Below are 22,062 nucleotides of genomic sequence, written 5' to 3'. Positions count from 1 at the left end.
AAACAAATTTGGTCCAAGGGGCTTGAACCCCCCCCCCCCCCCCCCCCTCAAATTCTTTAAAAGTATTTTTAAGGAGAAAAATACTCTTCAAAAGGGGGGTCCCTATTCGTTTCAAATACCTTAAGCACAATAACCCTTTTTAAAAAAAAACGAAGTAGTTTAAAATTTTCCTTTTAAATTTTTTTCATACACTCAGCTTTTTTAAATATACAAAGTGCAATACAGTACATTTAAAGAAATGTTTTTGGGGAAAATTGGGAAAAACATTTTTTAGGCGGCCCTTTTTAAAAAAGATGGCCGCCAAAAAAAAGATATAAAAAGTTACCAATATTTTTTAAGGGGCCAGGTTTTTAAAACTTAAAAAAAAACACACAACTTCATAAATATATACAAAACAAACAAAAAACTCATATTTCAGACAATCACACAGGCAAAACCGTAGTTTAATTTTGAAAAAATTTCACAAAATTTCTGTTTTGACCAATCCAAGCTGGGGTATTATTCACCTTTCAAAAAAGACTCCCAGTGCAAAAACCCCTTCTTCTCCTAAACAACGTCTTTTTGAATTATTCCAAAAACCCTTAAAATGACCTTTGTCAGATATTGTGAAATCCATTTTGATTTTCAAAAAGAAAACCGGCTCCCAAAAGGGCGGCCTAGTTTTTTTCTTACAGGCAATGAACCAACCATTTTAAAAACAGAATATAGCGACCGTTAAACATACCAAAAAACGCTGGTGGGGATAAGGGTCTACATCCCCCTCTTGTATAAAACCTGACTAAAATTTTTTTCATTCTTTCTCTTAAAGAAACCCATAACTGTTATTTATTTTTTTTTTTATTTCTTTATTTATCCTAAATACATTTTTTGTAAATTTATATGAAGAAAAAAAAAAAATAACGTGATAAGTGCATAAAAGGACACAAACAGTTTTCTCCCTTCTTTCCCTGTTTTTTCATTGCTGTTAAATTCTGTATAAATTCTCTCTCTCTCTAAATTTTTTCCCCAGGGGTACCTTTGGAATTTTTTGCAAAATGTTCTGTATTTTATTTTATTACTTTCCGTTTCTTTTCTCCTTTTAAGTACACTTGTACCGGGAAAACATAAAATATTTTTCCATACCTGACGCCGAATTTCATATGGGGTTTGGTGACGTAATTCAGTGTGTTGTTGACTTTTTTTTCTTTTATTTTCAGAAATTTCAATCATATACGGGGCATTAACACTATATAAAATATTTACAAAAATTTTTAACGTGTAACCCTAAAGTGCACAATATTTCCACTGAAAAACTCTGCATATTTCCCGAACAAACAAAAAAATAAAAAAACAAATTTTTACAAAAAAAACTTCATATTTTTTTACCAAAAAAAAATAAAACTTTTTTGTTTTACACAAAAGAAATAATGGGGGTTTTTAAAAAAAAATTTTTTTTTTTTCAAATGTTTAAAATTCTAATAACAGGCAGCAAACGGGGGTGGGGCATTAAAACCTATAGCTGGAATCCAGGAAACATTTTTTCAGCCCAATTAAGAGAGGGGGCGTCAGTCCCAAAAACTAGTTTTTTCCCAATTCTTAATATTTTATCTACATCGTTTTCCAAATTGTAAAATTTTAAAAAAAATTTCCAAAAAGCATAACGTTTTCAACAAGAAAAAAGTGAAACCCCTATAACTTTTTCAAAGGTGCTAGTCTAATTTTTTGTTTTTTATAGTATTGTAGTTTTGGACACTGATCACGAAACAACCGTCTGGAAAATCATATTTCCCCCGATAAAACGAAAAACCACATACAAATGTTAAAGCCCAAACTAATAAACCCAAAATTTTCCAGATTTCCAAAAAATTGATCTTTTGGGAAAGTCCTCTTAAACGCAAATCTCTTCTTTAATTTTAAAAAGAGCAAAAAAAAGTTTCAAAAAAACTATTCATGTAAAATTTAGGGATTTTTTTTTTTTAGTTTTGTGCTGTTTTTTTGTAGCATTAAACACACGTTCCAATCATTTGGTAAAACTATCTTTTTACAAACATGAAAAATAGTTTTAAAATATTTTAGTGCAAATTATTACCCTAATTTTTTTGTTTCATAGATCAAGTAAAAAATAATGGTAAAATGAAGTAAACACTTTTATTTCCTGACTTGCCCTTTTTTGTAAATTCCCGTGTATTTAATACTTGGTTTCACCTAGTTTTTGTTGTTGTTTCTTTTTCTAATTCAAAAATTTTTTTAATTTTGGGGGGGTTAAAAAAAAGAAAAAGTCAAAATTTTTTAATTCTGCATGAACGGGTTTAAAATGCGCAGGTGGAAAAACATAATACTCAATTATTTAGGGCAAATACCGCATGTCGCGCTCATTACTGCCTAAAAATTTAAATCACCAAAAATTCAGTTTAAAAAAAAGCAAAAAAAAAATAAGCCTTCTCGTGTCCGTCTGATTTCCACGTTCATCGTTCAATCCTGAATTTAACAACTCGAGCTTTGCCTTCATGGAAATCTAATTTCCCGGCATCTATTTCCAGGTAAATCAGAAGGGAAAGCATCGCGAAGGCGCATTATTTATTAAAATTTTGATCAAATTTTTTTTCTAATTAGTATAAAAAAAAACCCATTTTCAACAAAGAGACTCTTTGGAGGAAGCTTTTCAATTGAGGTTTCAAAAAGAGTAAGTTATTTTAAATCATTGAGGTAATTTTAATAAATGTCCTATAAAAAAAATAACATTTGAGGTAGTCAGAAATTTTCGTAGGAAATGCTTTTTTTTTATATGTTTCCCTCTCATTTAATAGTCTCGTTTCATATACTGAAAAAGTGGAACAAGTTTTTATTTATTTGAAAAGTCCGTATTTACAAACCCAAAAGTGGTCGGGGAGAAAGTGTTCACACTATATATTATATTTTAATTTTTCATCTTTCTCTATGTACATTCTTTCCAACCTAAAAAAAAAAGAATATAAAAATTCATATTTTGGGGTTTTTGGGTTTTGTTCCTACAAAAAACGGGTTTTAAAAATTTAAAAATAATTAAGCGCGACCGTTTTAAAATTTTTTTTTTAATTTTTATTCTCCTTTTGCAAAAGAAAAAGCAATACTCAAACCCAAGTTTTGATTTTTTAATTTTTCATGCGCAAAAAAGTCTACATGTTATCAATTTTGTAAATTTTTCTGGTAACCTAGGGAACAGCCCCCCACACCCGGTTTTTAAAAGTAAAGAACTCTCTTTAAAAACGTTTTAAAATGAACTTCAAAATCCCCCTTTATACGTTAAAACCCAAATTTTTCAGGCGCCCATCACGATTTTAAAAAAATTGAAACTTCAAAGATAAAAAAGGGACTGAAAAATACTTACTGAGGGCTTCCAAAATTTCATCTGCACTCTAACAAAAATTAAAAGCCCGGAAATCAAAATACACATCCTAGGGAAATTACTTGTCACTAGGGAAATTTACTGGGGAAAAAAACTGGAAGTTTTAAGCACAATAAACCCTTTTTTTTAACAATATCTTCCTTTCCAATATTTGGGAAAAAATTGGGTTATTTTTATTCCACTTCGTTTAAAAAAAAAAAATTTTTAACTGTTCAATGCAAAATGTTTTGGAACTTTCCATTTTTGATTTACCCCCTTTGGGAAAAAGTCTACAACACAACACTTCTTTGTAAAGAAACAAAAAAACATTTTTTTACTGATTGAAAATTTTTTAATTGCAGGACCCCCATAAGTTCTAGTACTCAAACACAAAAACCTTTTTTTTCTAGGTACTATATAATAAATTATTATATAATAATGCAACCCAAATCCCCCCCCCCTAATGAATAGAAAGAATTTTGGGAAAATTTGGTACATTTTTAATTACCTTTTTTGTTACAAAATGCACAAACTTTTGCTCTTTTGCTCTTTATCAAAAGTGGGTTCCAAAGAGCAAAATGTTTTTTTTTTAGAATTTATTTTAATAATAAAATTTTGGGTAAATTCAGGGCAAAATGGCTAACGTTGAACATCAAACTAGCCCGGGTTTCATTCTTTTTTTTGGCTTATTTTGTTTTGGTGTGTTGTTGTTTTTGGGCACTCCCACACCTATTTTTTCCCCGTGCTCTTTCCCTTGGTCAACGGGTTACGGTGCTGTATGACACCTCATTATTCCCATAGATATCACATACTACTTTATAGACAGATTTTATCTTAAGGTAAAACCAAATTTTTTTTCTTCTTTGATCCCCCTGATTCACAGAACGTTTTCCAGCCTGTTTTTTATCAAGCTTGACACAATTATTTTGAACAGCTGTGCAAAAAACGATAAATCAAACCGAATTTTTCACACAATAAAATTTTGTCTTGGTATATGTGCAAATTTAAGCACGAAAAAATATATGGGTTCGAGAAACGAGGGTTGCATTAGTCGCGGGAAAAACCCTTGATAAAACTTTTTTACCCCAATCCCTTCGTTATCATCTAAAACCCCCTTTTTTGATATCTCAGCATTTTTCCCCATAATACTTCACAGTTTCGAGGCTTTTCTACGTTGTCCTGAAATACAAAAAATCATTAAAAACTAATGAAGTTTCAGGGGAAAGCGAGTTTTTTAAAACCTTTTAAAAAAACTAAATTACTTTACCCAGGGACAGCATACAACCAAACTTCGCCTATTGGTTTCATTTTTGGTTTTTCATTCTCTCACTGCCCTAGTTTGCAAAGGGGCTCGCGAACGGAAATTCCCTTTTTTTTTTAAACTGGGGAAAACCCCTTTTCAGAAAACGAGTTTTAATATTAGAAAAAAATGTTTTTACAGAACATGAAAAAAACTTTTTAGAACTCAAAAATTTCGACAAGAGAAATATAGGAACCTTTTATTTTTTTAAATTTACACTACGATTTTTAGGTTTGTCGCTTTAAAATAAATTTTTACGATTCTATTGTACACGTCAACATAACATCGTTTTGCCCTTTTGAGCATTGAAATCAATAAATTTCTGAAAAAAGTCGGTTTTTAAAGTACCAAAAAATCTTTACGAATAAATAGAAATTAAACCCAAAAATATTCTTATCAATTTCAAACAAACCAAAAAAAAAACCTAAAAATGCCATGCCCAAAACGCAACGTCCCCTTTGAAAAAAAACAAAAGCGCATGAGGATGTCAAAGAATTGGCATTTAGACAATACACATAGTAAAACAATATGCCACAAAGATAAACAAATACTTTTTATCCCAAAAAGAAAAGTAACATTTATATCAAACTAAAATCTTCTTTTTTTTGTTCTAACTGTAAAATTTAACAATATTTTGTGTAATTTGCTCAGATCTACCTGATGCACGGCCCAAACAAAAAAATCCTCCGTACATTTAACCTTACCCCTAGGGATTTTATAAGAACCATGGTCCTGAAGGGAAATATACTAACCTTTTCAATCGCGCATTTCATACCTAAAACACGCATTCGGGAAATTTTCATGGGTATCAAAAAAGGGGTAAAAATTTTTCTTCCTTGTTTACCGGTCACATTCTTCAATACTTCCCTATCTTAAAAAAACGCGATTTTTATTTTTTTTAACGTTCCCAAAAAAACTTTCTTTCCTTCCCAGGGGAGTTCCGTTTTGAATACAAAACCTTTTTGATTGGGGTGTTTGAAAAGTATTCAAACGTCATTTTCTAAACCCGGTTTTGCTAATATTGAAAATGCAGCAAAATGTGCAAAAAAATAAAATAAACAAAAGATGTAGACCATGTATATTTTAAAACCCAAAAAACATATACAAATAATTTCTTCCTTTCGAGTTTTGTGTAAAATTTGTTTTTTTTTTATTCGTTTTTTTTTTTTACTTTCCTAAAATGTCACCCCTGCCCTGACCTCTAACCGGTTTTATTTGGGGAAGGGCCGCAAGTTTTTTCTGTAACTGACGAAAAAAAAAATATATTTAAACTCACAAAAGGAAATTGAGAAATGTGACTGGGCACGTTGGGAAAATAAATTTTCACTGTTCAAAAATACGGTACCCTTTCACCCAAATGCGCGTTAAAATTGAAAATGTACGATTGAAACGGGTTAGTATATTTTCCCCTTCTGACCATTTTTCTAAAGAATACCAGGGTAGGGGTAATATTCAATGCATTTTCTTCTGATCTGGCACCCTGACCTGATAACCTAATGCGTACTTAGCCCCTAAACATCCAAATTTAAACAAGTATTTAAAAAACCTGGGATTTTACAAAAAGGGAAGAGTTAAGCAATTTTACAATGATACGAAATGTAAAAAAAAAGATTTGTTTAAAAAAGAATCTTTTATAAAAACATACACTTTAAACAAAATGATTTTAAGTTTTTGTTACCAAAAAAACACACGTTTTCGTTTTGAAATTATTCTAAAAATTTTTAAATTGCTTAGAAAAAAAATCAAAACATAAAATTAAAAAAAGGCAAAACTTTATTAACCACATTGTAAAGAAAAGGCAACCGAAACTTTTATTAATAATTTAAAAAATTCCATTTTTCACCAAGAATGGTTGGCCCGGGGCCCAGCAAAACTAGGGTTTTCAAAAAGCCATTTTTGCTGTGCCAACCAAGAATCATCGAACCCACAATCCCATAAAACATAAAAAAAAAAACTTTTTTATTGTTACGTCAAACAAAAAACAGCAAAAAAAAATCAACAAAGTTTTTATCACTGTCCCTTCTACTCAAACATTTTAAATAAACATGGAATAACTAAATTTTCGAAAAACTTACAAAATAATAGTTTAACTGAAAACCGAAACCCTATGCAAAAACCCTGCAGTCTTAAAAAAAAAAGTGCAAATTCATTTTATGATTTTGAAAAAAAAAATAACAAAAGGCAATTATAGAAAGGGATTTTTTTCTCTAGGCATAAAAAATAAAAAATTACAAAAGTTTATAAAGGGCCCTTTTATTGATAAGGTTCAATTTTTTAAAAAAATAGTTTTTTAGTCAAACAAAACAGTCTTCAGAATTTGTGAGGGGATCATTCTTACTTCAATATGTCTACTTTTTGGGTTTAAAATTTTCATACACAGGACGAAAAATACGAGATTTGAGCCTGATGGGCATGAAAAATTACTATCTCTCAACCCCTGGATCTTAATTTTCTTTCAAAAATATTAAATTCGTTTGGCAAAAGTGGTTTCCTTTTTTTTCCACCTGAACAATGCTCGTGATTTTTTGTATCGCCGATGTCTGGGGTCCATCGCTGTCGTCAACTTTTGCTTTTGGGATCATAGAGGTTGTATCTTTCAGTTGATCTTCATGAATTTAGGTCAGAATGATTGTCTTGATACAATTTAGGCCAAGTTTGAAAATGGGTCATCTGGGGTCAAAAAAGGTCACTAGGTCAATTCAAAGAAAAACATTGTGTATGCGATAGAGGCTGCATTTTTCAACTGATCTTCATGAAATTTTGTCAAAATGATTATCTTGATAAAATCTAGATTAAGTTTGAAAATGGGTTATCTGGAGTCAAAAACTAGGTCACTAGGTTAAATCAAAGGAAAACCTTGTGTATGCGATAGAGGCTGTATTTTTCAATTGATCTTCATGAAATTTGGTCAGAATGATTGCCTTGATAATATCTAGGCCAAGTTTTGAATATGGGCTATCTGGGGTCAAAACCTAGGTCACAAGGTCAAATCAAAGGAAAACATTTTGTATGCGATAGAGGCCGTATTTTTCAATTGAACTTCATAAAATTATGTCAGAATGATTGCCTTGATGATATCTAGGTCAAGTTTGAACATGAGTTAACTGGGGACAAAAACTAGGTCACTAGATCAAATCAAAGAAAAAATTTTGTGTATGCGATAGAGGCTGTATGTTTCAATTGATCTTCATGAAATTTGGTCAGAATGATTGTCTTGATGAAATCTAGGCCAAATTTGAAAATGGATTATCTGAGATCAAAACCTAGGCCGTTAGGTCAAATCAAAGAAAAACCTTGTGTATACGATAGAGGCTGTATTTTTCAATTGATTTTCATGAAATTTGGTCAGAATGATTGCCTTAATGAAATCTAGGCTAAGTTTGAATTTCTGGGGTAAAAACCTAGGTCACTAGTTCAAATCAAAGAAAAACATTTTGTATGCGATAGAGACTGTATTTTTCAACTGATCTTCATAAAATTATGTCAGAATGATTGCCTTAATGAAATCTAGGTCGAATTACAATATGGATCATCTGGGGTCAAAAACTAGGTCACTAGGACAAATCAAAGAAAACCCTTGTGTATGCGATAGAGACTGTATATTTTTTTGTATTTTTCAACTGGTCTTCACGAAATTTAGTCAGGATGATAATTTTGATGAATCTAGGTCGAGTTTGAATATGGGTCATTTGAGATCAAAAGCTATGTCACTAGGTCAAATCAAAGAAAACCCTTTGTTATGCGATAGAGACTGTATTTTTTGTATTTTTCAGTTGGTCTTCATGAAGTTTGGTCAGAAATCTAGGCCAAGTTTGAATATGAGCTATCTTAGGTTAAAAACTATGTCACTAGGTCAAATCAAAGAAAAGCCTTGTGTTTGCGCTAGAGACTGTATTTTTCAACTGATCTTCATGAAATATGGTTAGAATGATTGCACTGATAAAATCTAGGTCAAGTTTGAATATGGGTCATTTTGGGTCAAAAACTAGGTCACTAGGTCATATCTAAGAAAATACTTGTTTAAACTCAAGAGACCACATTTTTGGTCCGATCTAAATGAAAATTGGCTAGAATATTTGTTTCCATGAAATCACTAGGTCAAACATATTTACACTGTTATGGTGTGTTTCTCACGTGAGCGACCTCGGGCCATCTTGGCCTTCTTGTTTATTCAACCTTTTGAGAAATCAAACAACGTGTAAGATCATTTGGAAGTATAATAATACCATGCAAAATTTCACTGAGACTGTCAATGAGAGGTTTCTTATGTCCCCTAGAACCTGCTTAAATACAAGCATATTCATTGAATGGATACGAACAAATAAATTAATGGTTTTCAAGAGAAAACATGATAAAGAATTAAACTTATTTGAATGTGCAATGTTTGTTTATATTGTCTTAAGTTTTATGTTATATGCTACCTAAAGGTCGACATGTGAATCACTTATTAAGGATTTGATTTGTCGATGTTTAAGAATGCATTCATAAAAATAACATATTCATCGTAAAATATTGAATATTTTCATTATTTGTTTTAATTTCATTTTTTTAAAACTACTTGAAAAGTGGAAAACCAAAGATCGCCCAACACGACATAAATGAAAATGTTGCAGGCTCTGTTCATGGATGGCAGTGGAAATGCAAGTTACTCTACACGCCCTCTAGCCCCGGGTTTAGCAGTACTCAACATTTACATATGTTACTAGTGCCAAATTGGAATTTAGAGACACCTGCAGTATTAATACCTGGGGCCTTCAATGATACACAGAGTGCAAAAAATGCTTAGGAAACCAAATTATAAGAATGTGCATTGCTTTATATAAGTGTTTAGACAGAAATTGCCTTAAGGTCGAAATGTAAAACATTAACTGACCTTGAGAACGAAACTGAATACTTTACAGGTTGACTATAACCTTATTGTGAAATATGCAATAAAATGACAAGAGTATATATATATATATATTTTATATGAAATGTCAGAGTATTATATAAATTCAGAAAATAAGTTGAAAAAAAATCAGTATGGAGGAAAAGCTAATTGAGACTTACAAAATGGGGTCATTCAAGACTTTATATCGTGCCGTTGCAACAGAAACATAAAAAAAAGTTAATGTGCACTGTGTACTGATTTAATTCTTTTAAAAGTGATTAAATAAAAACTATCAAAAGATCCGAATGCTAATAATCATTTGATTTTTTTGAAATTATCTTTCACACATTATTTAGTAGGATGATAATAACCTCAATGCCAGATATTGAATGTAGTCATAATGGTATGTTTTAGTTTATCAAACAAAATTAAGAGCAAAAATAAATTGACAAAAGCCCGAATATTGGTGAATGGAGAGGGGGAAATGTTTAAGAATGATATGAGGTCATGATCAATTCAGGACAACTATCTTTATACTTTACACTATTTGCTAAAGTTCTAAAAGTTTGTTTTTACTTCAAGAATGTCAGTACTTACAAGAATATCCAGAAGAAGCGTGACCTTTAGTGCATACATTTTAGAAAAAAGAGATTTTGTACGTGTACGTTCAATAAATCCGTGTATGTATCACATGCCGTAAACGTCAACTAAAATTTGCTGGATAAATCATTTGAGTGGCTCAATAAACATAAATGCACTAGAAGTTTCGCATAAAAATTGTGTGTTTTAAGTGTTTTATGAAAGTGTTCGTCTAAATTTGTATCAGATAGCAATGTACGAGTATGTTCTGAATGTTGACACAACATGCGGTTATTAAAAATATTCACGTGCGCCTACCAGTGCAAGTTCGTTCTCTTTTCCAGTTGTTTTATCTATAAAATCTAAATACAGCACATAAAATGTCTTAAAGGATGAATTACTTTTTACACTTACTTGGGTGATCTTGTTCTGTAGGAGCACTTTCTGAAAATAAAATAATTAAACAGTTAAGTTTTTCAATATCAAACAAATACATGTATGTACTAAGCTTACAAGCACTAAGCTGGCAGTCAGCTGTGCATTTATTTGAGCTACGAATTCATCTTATGATTGGGCTCTTCCTACATACCTATTTGTTACAGTTAGTTCAGAATAAAATATATCTGAGTAAGTATGAAAGCGGTGTAGTGATGTGAAAATTTGCAAAAAGTTTCTTTTTTATGTGCCAACCATTTACAAAAGTAATTTTCTTTATAAAGTATTTTTGTTTTCAAGAAGGTTTCTTTTTTATTGAAAATCAACTATTTTTGTAATAGGTGAATAATCTAACTTAATGTAGGCGTTTTTTGTTTTGATGTTTTACCGAATTTTCAAGAGCAAATTTAATTTGTATAGATTTTCAAAAACTTGATTTTAAAGATTTAATTTTCACAGATTCATTTGAGCACTTGGCAGTTTTTAATATCTTTTTAAGAATTTCTTTGCATTTATTTTATCAATGACGATATCATATGATTCATTGTCGTTTTCTGTACTTTTATTTCTTGCCTTTCTACTATGAAGTAATATATGAACAAAATACAATTTCACATATATTTCATCTTCTTTAATCATTTTTTGTGCTATATTGGATGTAGATCTGAAAGATATTGAAGATTTAAAACACATGAAGAGACTTTTACTGAGACTGAATACATTTAAAACGGTTACCAGAGAACCATTTTCATTTAAATCATCACGTATAGAATCAATATCATACTTTTGTTGTGGATGCCTAGGGTCGGTGATGGATTCGGAGAAGAAACCTCATCGATCCTGAGAGTAAAGTTCCAACAGATAATAAAGGCAGTGCATTGATTATTTCCTATATAATCATTTGCGTTTCACAGACGAAAGGTATAACACATTAATTATATACCTTTTTGACGTAACAAGTATGCGTTAAAATTAAAAAAAAAACATTTGACATGTTATTTGCATACTTTTGTTCCCTAGGGGAACGTCAGTGCGTTTAGACGTCGACATTTTTATAGCAATGTATAGATGATAGATCACTGGATATGGTATGCTGCCTGGTTACAATGGTAGACCTAGTTTCAAAAAGGCACGAGGGCATAATGCACTATTAGGACCAGAAGGCACACCACAACTGTATATTAGTCTCTTACTCTTGTACCCTCCAACATTGTGCATATTTTAACCTTATGACATAATGCCATCTAATTCGAGTACCGGTTTTTGTAATACGCTTTTATTTTGGACCATGTAAAGATGGTAATGAATAGTTTCGAAACGATAAATTGAACACAGTGAATAATTTGTTAAAGAAATGGTAAAAAACATAAAAAATGTATGTAATGCAACTTATTATGTGATATAAAACAATGTTATTTGTCATTCCTCTCCTTATTTGTAGAGTAGAAAATATTTTTTTTATTTAAAATATCGTCAAAATGTTGATCCGATTTATTGATAAGGGAGATTACTCTAAGTTAAGTTTTCTATTTCTGACCTTAGTATGATAAATAGAACACACCGCAGATATACCATAATGCAACGCGTGAATTGCGGACAAGGGAGCGTTGTTTATATATAACGCATGTATTTTACATTAACCTTTCAGTAAACTTCGAAGAGAATTAAAAAATTAAGATACGGAAAGTTACACTTTGTCTGCCCAAAATTCCGTGAAAAACCTGTTAACAAATTAAAAAAGGAATCAATAAGCATATATATATTGAAATGAACGTAGGAAGCACCACAGTTAATTTCAGAATGCGCACATTTTTGCAGATTCCTTTAACAGTTGTATATTTAAATAATTGTTATGGTTACCTTAACTTTGAAGCATAGAGTTTCCCATTTGTGACCACATGTTCAACTAGTCAGAATATTTCTAAATATTTTATAAACTCATCTTGATTCGAACCTTTGACTTTCATTCCTATTTGTTGCTTATTAATCATATATATGTACTCATCACTTCAATTAAGGTGTGCAATAAAAGGTCATTATTTGCCTGAATTTGTCAGTGATAAGTTAATACTTCTTTAAAATGTGATTAGATCGAAATATCAAAAGCCATGGGACCTCAACTTATCAAAGCATCAGTGACTTTCAAACAGACCTTGGGTAATTAAAAATGTAATTGTAATTAATTTCCTAAGTAATTGAATATAATTTGTAATTGGATCATTTATCAAATACATGTAATTGTAATTTAATTAATTACAGAACAGTTTTAGGGTCTAATTGACAATTACATTTCAATTACTTTCCAATTACATGACACATGCTAATCCAGTTTGTTGAACAAATAGTATGTATATGTTTATTACCAGTGACACTTCACTTTAACAGCCTAATTTGTATTTCATAGCTGTGAAAAATAACAATAGAATATTATGGTAGGTGTTAATCCCTTAAGCCGCGCCATGAGAAAACCAACATAGTGGGTTTGCGACCAGCATGGATCCAGACCAGCATGCGCATCCGCGCAGTCTGGTCAGGATCCATGCTGTTCGCTAACAGTTTCTCTAAATGCAATAGGCTTTGAAAGCGAACAGCATGGATCCAGACCAGACAGCGCGGATGCGCATGCTGGTCTGGATCCATGCTGGTCGCAAACCCACTATGTTGGTTTTCTCATGGCGCGGCTCAAATATATTTGGAAGAAAATAAATTGGCCATAAATAGTTTAATTTACTAACTATGTTTCTTCATCTCCTAAAAACAGACCTATTTAATATTTTTAATAACCATCTGAAAATATTTTAGCACAATGAACAACAGTACAGTCTTCAAAAATTTAGGATTTCTCCAACTGTAGTCATTATTAAGCCTCCTTAAAGCTAGATAAATACCTATATTGACATTTTCTTCTGTTTTTCAGTAAATCAAAAGTCTAGGCCAAGAGCTATAATTAAAAAGTAATCAAATTCTAAATACCACCTTCATACCACATAAAAAACGAAGGAAGTTCTTTTTTTAATCTGTAATATGTAAACAAACCCTTACAATAGTTTACTCTGAATTCTTTTCCATGCATACAATACATGTGATGAGTCATGTATTTTTTTCTACATGCAATCTAAATGAAAGACCACGACACTAAATATATTTTAAATTGAGAGTTGTACTTTAAGCGACCTGCCTTCATATTTTTGCACCAAGAAAGAGTGATCTTACTGTTCATTCAAAAATGTTTAAAATCACATTGTATTTTAGTGACTCTTTGTATTACCTTATTAACAACAAACTACCCTTATAAAGTTCAAAATATATGCCTTTAAATGTGTAAAGCAGCTGAGACACTATTTAAATGATGAAAGAATATTGCATAAGTCGTTACAAATATTTTATATTGGTTTTCACTTTTTTTGTTATTTTTCATTATTAGATACATTTTATACCAAACTTTTTGTGAAAGAAGATATCTTCAATGTGAGCAAAAAGCTTCACTATTCAAGACGAAATGTTAACAAACAATATTTGCACTGACTGATTTACTCTTATTTCCAAAGGAATAGAATTGATATGATTCCAATGCACTTTATCTGACTCGTAGGGTATCAGTCCAGCTTATAACTGTTATGTAGTGTAAGGTATAGGAAAAGTGTGCATTTCCTATATCAACAACTTTTTTTAAATAAATGCAGATCATATTGTCTACTTATTAAAAGGGCCTATTGAATTGTTTTCTCTCTTTTGACAATTGCTGATAGTTGGCTTTAGACAGGTCTCTTCAGAGTGATTGCCTTTAAAACTGCTTGGATATGTACAATCTCTAATTCTTTAATTCTATATGCATATAGCATTTTCACCAAGAAATTATTGATGAACATAGCGCACATATGAAAAAAAAGATTATTTAACTCACTGAATGATACAGATAGAGCAGCTGACTATCAAACTACCATGGTATTTTAGTCCATTTCTTTTAAATAGCTAATGACAGAGTTTGTGTACAATATGGAATAGCTATTACACTATCAGTGATGTATTGATCTTCAAACCGAAAGAAACTCATTTTCATTTTCTTTGTTGAAAAAGTGCAAATGTCATACATCTAAAAGGCCTAGATCCACTACTATATAAGTGTCCCCACCCCCAAATCCAATAAACAACACCCGTCTTATCTGCTGCTTATCCGCGATTATCTAACAGTAGCTGATTAGAGGGCAATTAGCATAGCAGGGGTCCCAACTAGACCATGAAGATGCGTGCAGTGGGGTTGAAAGAAATGAATTTTCTTTCAGTGAATGTGGAATAATAATAATTATTATTATTATTATTATTTTAATATATAGATAATAATAATTATCTGATGATTATTATTATTATTATTATTATTATTATTATCATTATATTACAAATGAAATAATAATAAAAATACTGTAATAATATTAAAAATAGTAATGATAATAAAACTCGGGTAAACTGTAGTGAAAATCCAATGAGTTTTTTATGTTGACAAAAAATATCTTATAATATCATGATTATAATGAAAAAGATCATACCGATGAAGGTGATCCTTTCATTATATTTGTAACGAAAACTTACAACAAACAGAATTGGAAAATGATGTTCTCATATACATGCAATCACCATCATTCGAATACAATATTACTGGATAAAATTAAATTATTGTGTTCTAGATATGCTGAATTTTCGATTTTAATAATAAGCTACCTTAAGTGTACTTTTTCATGCTTTACCTTGTACACTGAAATGCACATTCGGTTTTCAATTTTAGACAGAATTTAATGTTATTTACAATATTCTGCAGGCATTAAAACGAAACTTTTAGATGAGTTAATGTCACATTTTTCTAAAATATCAAATTTGAATTTGTGCACATCTCCAGACAGAACTTGAACAAAATAAAGACTTGTTTTTTCCCTAAAACATAATGAAATTTGTAACATATTCCTAAATAACTTTCTTATTATTTTATTATCAGGTTTGATCAACAAGTATTTTTCTTTTTTATAATAAATGTCAAAAAAATGATATAACTTTTAAAGTTATCACATATTAATTTATGAAATAAAATACACTTCCCCTTCTCATTAATTGATACACTTGTAAGATAGACTGACTCCCCAATAAACAATGACCCTTGTTTATTGGAACCATACTGTCATAGTCATTAGCCCCCAACTGAGCTAATGAAGACAGAAATCCCTTGGCCCACTGCCAAGATCTAGGCCTTTAAAGGCAAAGAAAATCTCCTATATAAGTGACCCCCCCCCCCCCCCCAAATACCAGACTTTTTAATCCCCAATATACAAGATCCTGTCTGGTCCAGTCTGATAAGGGTCCATAAAACCCCTGTAGACTTGACATGTAGCCTAATTATTGTCAGAGAATCATAAATTTTATTGCCTACAGGTAAATTGGTTATTTCCTGTGTTTTGCATTTTATTAATTGAAATGCTGTTGTTTTTTTAGTCTTTTTAGCATGTACACAAAATTATTTTAATTGATAAGATACTAATTTTGATTGCTCAGTCATGTTGAGTAATGTCCTGGCCAATTAAATTATAACTCTTATAGCAAAGCATTTCTCACTATAAAATAATTATTCAAAACTTAATAAGAGAAATTACAAGTTTGTTTATTCAATGATTATGATCTTTTTATCAAAAGTAACAAAATAAAAACGGGAAAAAAATAATTGCTGGATTTTATTAGAAATTAAAGAAGCGTTCAGTTGCATTTTTAATAGATAAAGAAGGTATATAGACAGAAGGATGTTATATAAAAATGCTTTATTCCTCTTGTGTTGTCTAAATAATGTTAATTTTCTTATATGTATAATAAATTCCAGCAATAAAGATATATCATTGTTCAAAATACACAATAATTTATTACTTCTAAAAGTTATGTGGTGCCTGAATGCATTTTTTATATTTTTGATAATAAAAAACAGCAATAATGAGATGTAATTGTTAAAAAAACTTACTTTATTAAAAATATGATAAAACACGGTTGTATCTTATCACTTTGTTTATTTAGCCCTAATTCAATCAAGCTTTCTAAACTCGTTATAAAGGTGAGATTTGATTTGCTATAAAGGTGAGAAATATCACCTGCTTTTTATTTACTGCACAGTAGCTATACAGTAGCTTATTATGATAAACAGAAGCAAGTCTACCAGTAGTCCTGACTTGTGTATTGGCCCTTATCGCCAATACGCAGACCTTATCATCTCCATAAGCCACATACCAGGCATACCAGAATCAGTGTCTTTAAGAATGAGGGTAACTAGATGCACATCGTATTATTTTTGCATCATTTAACGTTACTTAATCTCTGTATACATACTGTGTCCTTACAGAAGTATGACAAAGTGACTCTATGTCCCTCTTAACATGCATCATATTTTAGTGTTTGATTTGTATTATAATCAAATATGGAGTAGGAGTACACGATTATCATCAAGATAAGATAGATTATACATATACATTCATAGTACAATTACAGCAATAAATATAAATACACAAAAGCACCCAACCCAAAAGACCTAGAAGTATGTTACCTTACTTTTTCAACAATTTAAAAAGTACTTTAATAAAATATATTTCCAAATAGATATGGCACCCAATAAGTATGGGTTTTTTTTTTCAGTTTATTTTAGATATGTATAGACTCAGTCGAGACTGCCTTAACAACCCCCTGAATTTAGCGACTCCCTGTCATATGCGACCCTATTTTATGCTCCGGACGCAATTTACTATTAAAAGAGTCTGAATTAAGCAACCCCCTGCCTTACGCGACAAGCGACTGTGAAATCAGGCTCCGAAATCGATATTAGACCGGTTTCAGCGACTTTGAGACGCTCCCTCGCAAGATTTTACACGATCGAGTTACCGTTCTTTATCTCGCGCGAAGTTGTTTGAGACGAGAACTTATTTGTTTACAAAAAATGACTGATGAAAAACATAAAAAAGAACTGTGTTCAGGCACTTGAATTGCTCGATTAGGGAAAACGAGCGTATAAAGTCACTGAAGAATTCGGAGTCGGTGAATAAATTAACTTTATTCCTGGTGAAACAAAAATATGGCGTGTTTAACAGGAAACGATGAAGTAAACACAGATTAAAGATGCAGTCAATATTCGAATAAATGTCAATGAACAATTAGTACACAAATTGATAAGAAATGAAACTATGACATTTATACTATATAATTTATGATATATAGTGTTTCATAAACTTTGTGCAGTTAGATTAAAAAAATCGTAATACTTAGATTGTAACACTGACACTTTGAAGATGTAATATATATTTAAAAAAGTTTCAAAGTAGGACAACTAAGACAGTGTATCTACATATGTGTCCTATAAAAATTATTTTACATTATACAGGAAAGCTATCTTTACCCACAAATTTTGCAAACTTTACCAAAATTACCAGAATGGTATCCAAGCAATTTGGATAAGTCTTCCTTAATCAGGGATATTGTGTCTCTTATTTGCACAGTAATTTAATTTTAATATTTGTCAAGAAAATTTAGAAACTACATGCCTAATTATGCCGCTTTAATCGGTGTTGTAAATTGAAAATAAAAGATTTTATGACAGTATATTTATGCCATTTGATAGTTCATGAAGCACAAGATAAGGTAACCCACCTAACACCTTATATGTCAATGTGGCATACTTTGTTCTTTTTGTGTATAAGTAATTTGAATATTAAACGATTGATACTGATGAAAACAAAACATTTTGAATGAATCGTATCTAGTCAATAGAAGGCAATGTAATTAAGAGCTTTTGAAATAATGTTTGATCGAAGTAAAAACAATATACTTTTGTACTTTTATTTTTTCTTCCGATTTGACAAATCCATGCTAGAAAAACAGGGGTAGTGCCTTTAGTATAAAACAGGCGTTGTGCCTACCTCAATAATTGGAGAATATGGTAAAACTAGTACAGAAAACATTATCTCAAATATGGAAAAATTTGGTATACCTGATCCTAAAAGAACAGACATATTTTAATATATATTTTTTCCTTTTAGTTAGTTATTTTGTACTTACTAATTTTTTATGTTTTCTTTATCTTTATCTATCTTCTCTTTAACATAATTCTTTCAAACATGTTATTCAATAGCTATGTCTTTTTAATATGTTAGTTTGACATAAAGTAACCTTCATCAAATGTAATGTATATAAATTCTAATCAAACTTAAACATATGGCTCATATAAAAACAACACTTGGATTGCATTTATACTATATTCTATTCACATGTTTGCAAATTAGCTATGCAAGTATTTTCAAAATAAGGTAGCCGATACATTGCCACCTTGTGTTCTAATTCAATACCTAAACAGTTGTATATATATTCAATTGACTATAAAATATGTTCGAGATTGTGGCAAAATGTACTAGAATTTGATTCCCTACTTATTTTGACCCACGATATTTTATTAATATAATGCAAAAGAAACAATATTAACATTGTTTATAGATCTGACAAAACCATGAAACCCTGCCCAATAAATCATTGAGTAAAGTTGAGCTCAGTTGTATTATCCCACTGCATAAGTTGAAAAAGAATAGTCATCAGCAGGAACTAGTTTTATCATACTATGTCACACAAAGTCTATTATAAATGAAAATAAATCTTTAGATTATGTAAAATTGTATCCATTTAACTTTTCTGATATTTTAAGTGTAAAAATACAATTTAAAAGTGGTAATGAGATATCTAAATGAAAACTTAATATGTACATATAGGTTTGACAAGAAAAAGCGTTATTTTTATGTACCAAATGTGTTTTTAATATAATGACTTCCATAATACCCATTTCAATCAGATTATAAAGTATCTTTCAAGATCTCAATCATTTTACAGTAGAATTTATAAACGCTGTATGGCTGTAAATTTGTTCATTTACACAGGAAAGTATAAATGTTCCAATTTATTTTAAGTAAATTGTTTCTATCTCATAATACTAAGGAAGGGCTGAATAAAACCTATACACTGATACAAAAGTCTTGCTTGTGTAATGGTTTATAACATTAATTAACTGTATTGTTGTATGTAATACGAAAATGCTCAACTGAAGAAAATACAGGCGAAAGAGCGATCTTTCCATTATTTGCTCATATCATTTTATATGTCATAAAAAATGACATTCCAGATAGAGGGTACAGCGCAAAAAATTGGTCAGTCATTTGTTGACAGCAATAACTTGGATTTTAGAGGGAAATGCAATTTGATTTTTTATACATAAGTATTGTGCTTTGGAAAGCAGAGGTAAGGCTCAGACTGAAATAGGATAGAAGCATTTTGTTGACAGAAGGATATACAAAATGTACCAGCATGTACAGTATTAGCTGAAGATACATTTTATATATCATCATAATACACTGAACAAATCCTTACAGTGCAATAGCCAAGTGTCGGGAATAAAATAATGCAAATATTTCTTTCCAAATACAAAAATAAGTCATCAACAATATAAATAGTTTGTGACTGTTACTATTTCTTTTGTTTGTGATTTTCAATCCTTGTGGTTAAACAAATTTTGATGCATGAAGTAATTTTAAACATGCCTGGTGAGTCATTAGCTAAGTGCATGACATATTTTTTCAGTTTGCTAACACAACATATCAATATTGGATTCTCTTACTCAATGCTTGAAGAAATAGAAAATGAAAATCACAAAGTTAAAAAATACAAAAATATAATAGTACAAATAAATTCTTTCCAAATACAAAAAAAAAATCATCAACAATATAAATAGTTTGTGACTGTTACTATTTCTGTTGATTGTGATTTCAATCCTTGTGGTTAAACAAATTCTGATGCATGAAGTAATTTTAAACATGCCTGGTGAGTCATTACCTAAGTGCATGACATATTTTTCAGTTTGCTAACACAGCATATCAATATTGGATTCTCTTACTCAATGCTTGAAGAAATAGAAAATGAAAAACACAAAGTTAAAAAATACTTAGCACTTAAGTTGATTATATGAAATGAAACCGCGCTAAATTTTAGGTATCCTACTTGACACTAAATAAAAATTATCTAAATTTTTCAGGAAAAAATTCTTTAAAAAGTCAGACTTCGTACATTTGCATGTTTATTTGTCTAATTCTTTTATAATATCTTTATCTCTTTCGAGGTTTCAACGATATAAATAATACATGTAATAAAATATGTTATTACTTTTTCTTTTTTTTTTTGATGTTTTCTTTCGGGGATGGGGTGTGGGTTACGTCAAATCGAAACAAATATATGTCAGATGCCGACTTTCCAGCTTTTCATGGTGGGGGAAGATCCCAGGTTCCCATGCAGGCATAATTTCATCACAGGAGGGCACCTGGATTGAAAAAACCAACCTTCTGTTGCCCAGTCGGATGGCTTATTCACGTGAAGCACTTGGCCAAAGAGACCCAATGAATCATGTGTTTATATTTTGCGGAAACGCAGTATTTCTCATGTAAAAACAAGTTCATTACTGTATAGAGTTTTCAGAGTATATCTTACAAAAAAAAAAAAACAATTAGTTGAAATGAAAATTGATGCTTATTAAATTGCATTTAATTGCATCTACGCATTTCCAAAGAAAACAATTAGTCAACTTACTTCTCTCCGCCATTTTCTTTTCGCGCATGCGTGACCTTCTTATATGCTTTGTTATCAAGATACGTAGACTAAATTTATGCCGCATTTTCTGTCCATTTAAATACCCTGCATTTTGCTACTTTTATATAGTCCGTGCCTACTTATATTATATTTAAGCGGCATTAAATATCTTTGTATACTTTTTAAGGGGTTATCGTAGTTCAAAATACACAGTCTAGATTAAGATTTCTCAGATTATATCAGAATAAGAACTAGAATAACTGAATGCCACAACTTACTATTTAGTTTTTATGAATATGTAGTTGAATATTCCATCTAAATTCCAGTCTTGACTAAATATTTCATCCATTCATCATTGTTTTTAGAATTAAACTCTCATTTCCAACTCTGTTTACGTCATGTTTCGAACAAGTACGGTAAAAAACTGATACGAGCAAATATTATGCAGCTATGCACATGCATGCATATTGCACAATGCAAAATACATTAATACATGCAGCTCTGTACATGTGTGCATTCCAAGGTCAATTGCACACAGCGATATTATCAGACCAAGGAAGTTTATAAAGTACATGAATAAAACTAAAGAATTTAAAGACGATTTTCGTAGTCTGGATTGGTTGTTTACAGACATTTTGTGGATAAAAATAACAAAAAAGCAGACCTAATACAAACGGATATATAATAATGAGTGAAACACTATATTTTGTTCTTTAATCTATACTAAACAAAAGTATATGTGTATTTTATGTCACATGTAGATGCTTGATATAATTATTATATAGTCTTAAAAAGGGTCATGACTAAAAACATATATCCGTCATGAATCTTTGTAGATAAACACATGCCTTCTTGATATTAATGATGTAAACAAGCAAGTGTTATATCCTTCCCGCAGCCTTA

General features: G+C 30.6%; 1 long non-coding RNA gene across 2 annotated transcripts; it reads right to left on the bottom strand.

Moving 5' to 3' along the window:
• Positions 1-7,241: 7,241 nt before the first annotated feature.
• Positions 7,242-21,660, bottom strand: LOC128550278 (uncharacterized). Of its 2 annotated transcripts, XR_008368194.1 has the most exons (3): positions 21,438-21,660; positions 10,411-10,536; positions 7,242-8,819 (listed from the first exon to the last, which is right to left on the bottom strand). It is a non-coding gene; the product is annotated as an uncharacterized LOC128550278 (long non-coding RNA). The 2 variants fall into 2 exon arrangements; XR_008368192.1 differs by lacking the exon at positions 7,242-8,819 and having other exon boundaries at positions 9,606-10,536.
• Between the last annotated feature and the right edge of the window lie 402 nt (positions 21,661-22,062).

This window comes from Mercenaria mercenaria, chromosome 2 (assembly GCF_021730395.1).
Source record: "Mercenaria mercenaria strain notata chromosome 2, MADL_Memer_1, whole genome shotgun sequence".
Lineage (NCBI taxonomy): Eukaryota > Metazoa > Mollusca > Bivalvia > Venerida > Veneridae > Mercenaria > Mercenaria mercenaria.
Note: the sequence above shows the minus strand (reverse complement) of the source record. Positions and strands in the feature narration are given on the sequence as shown.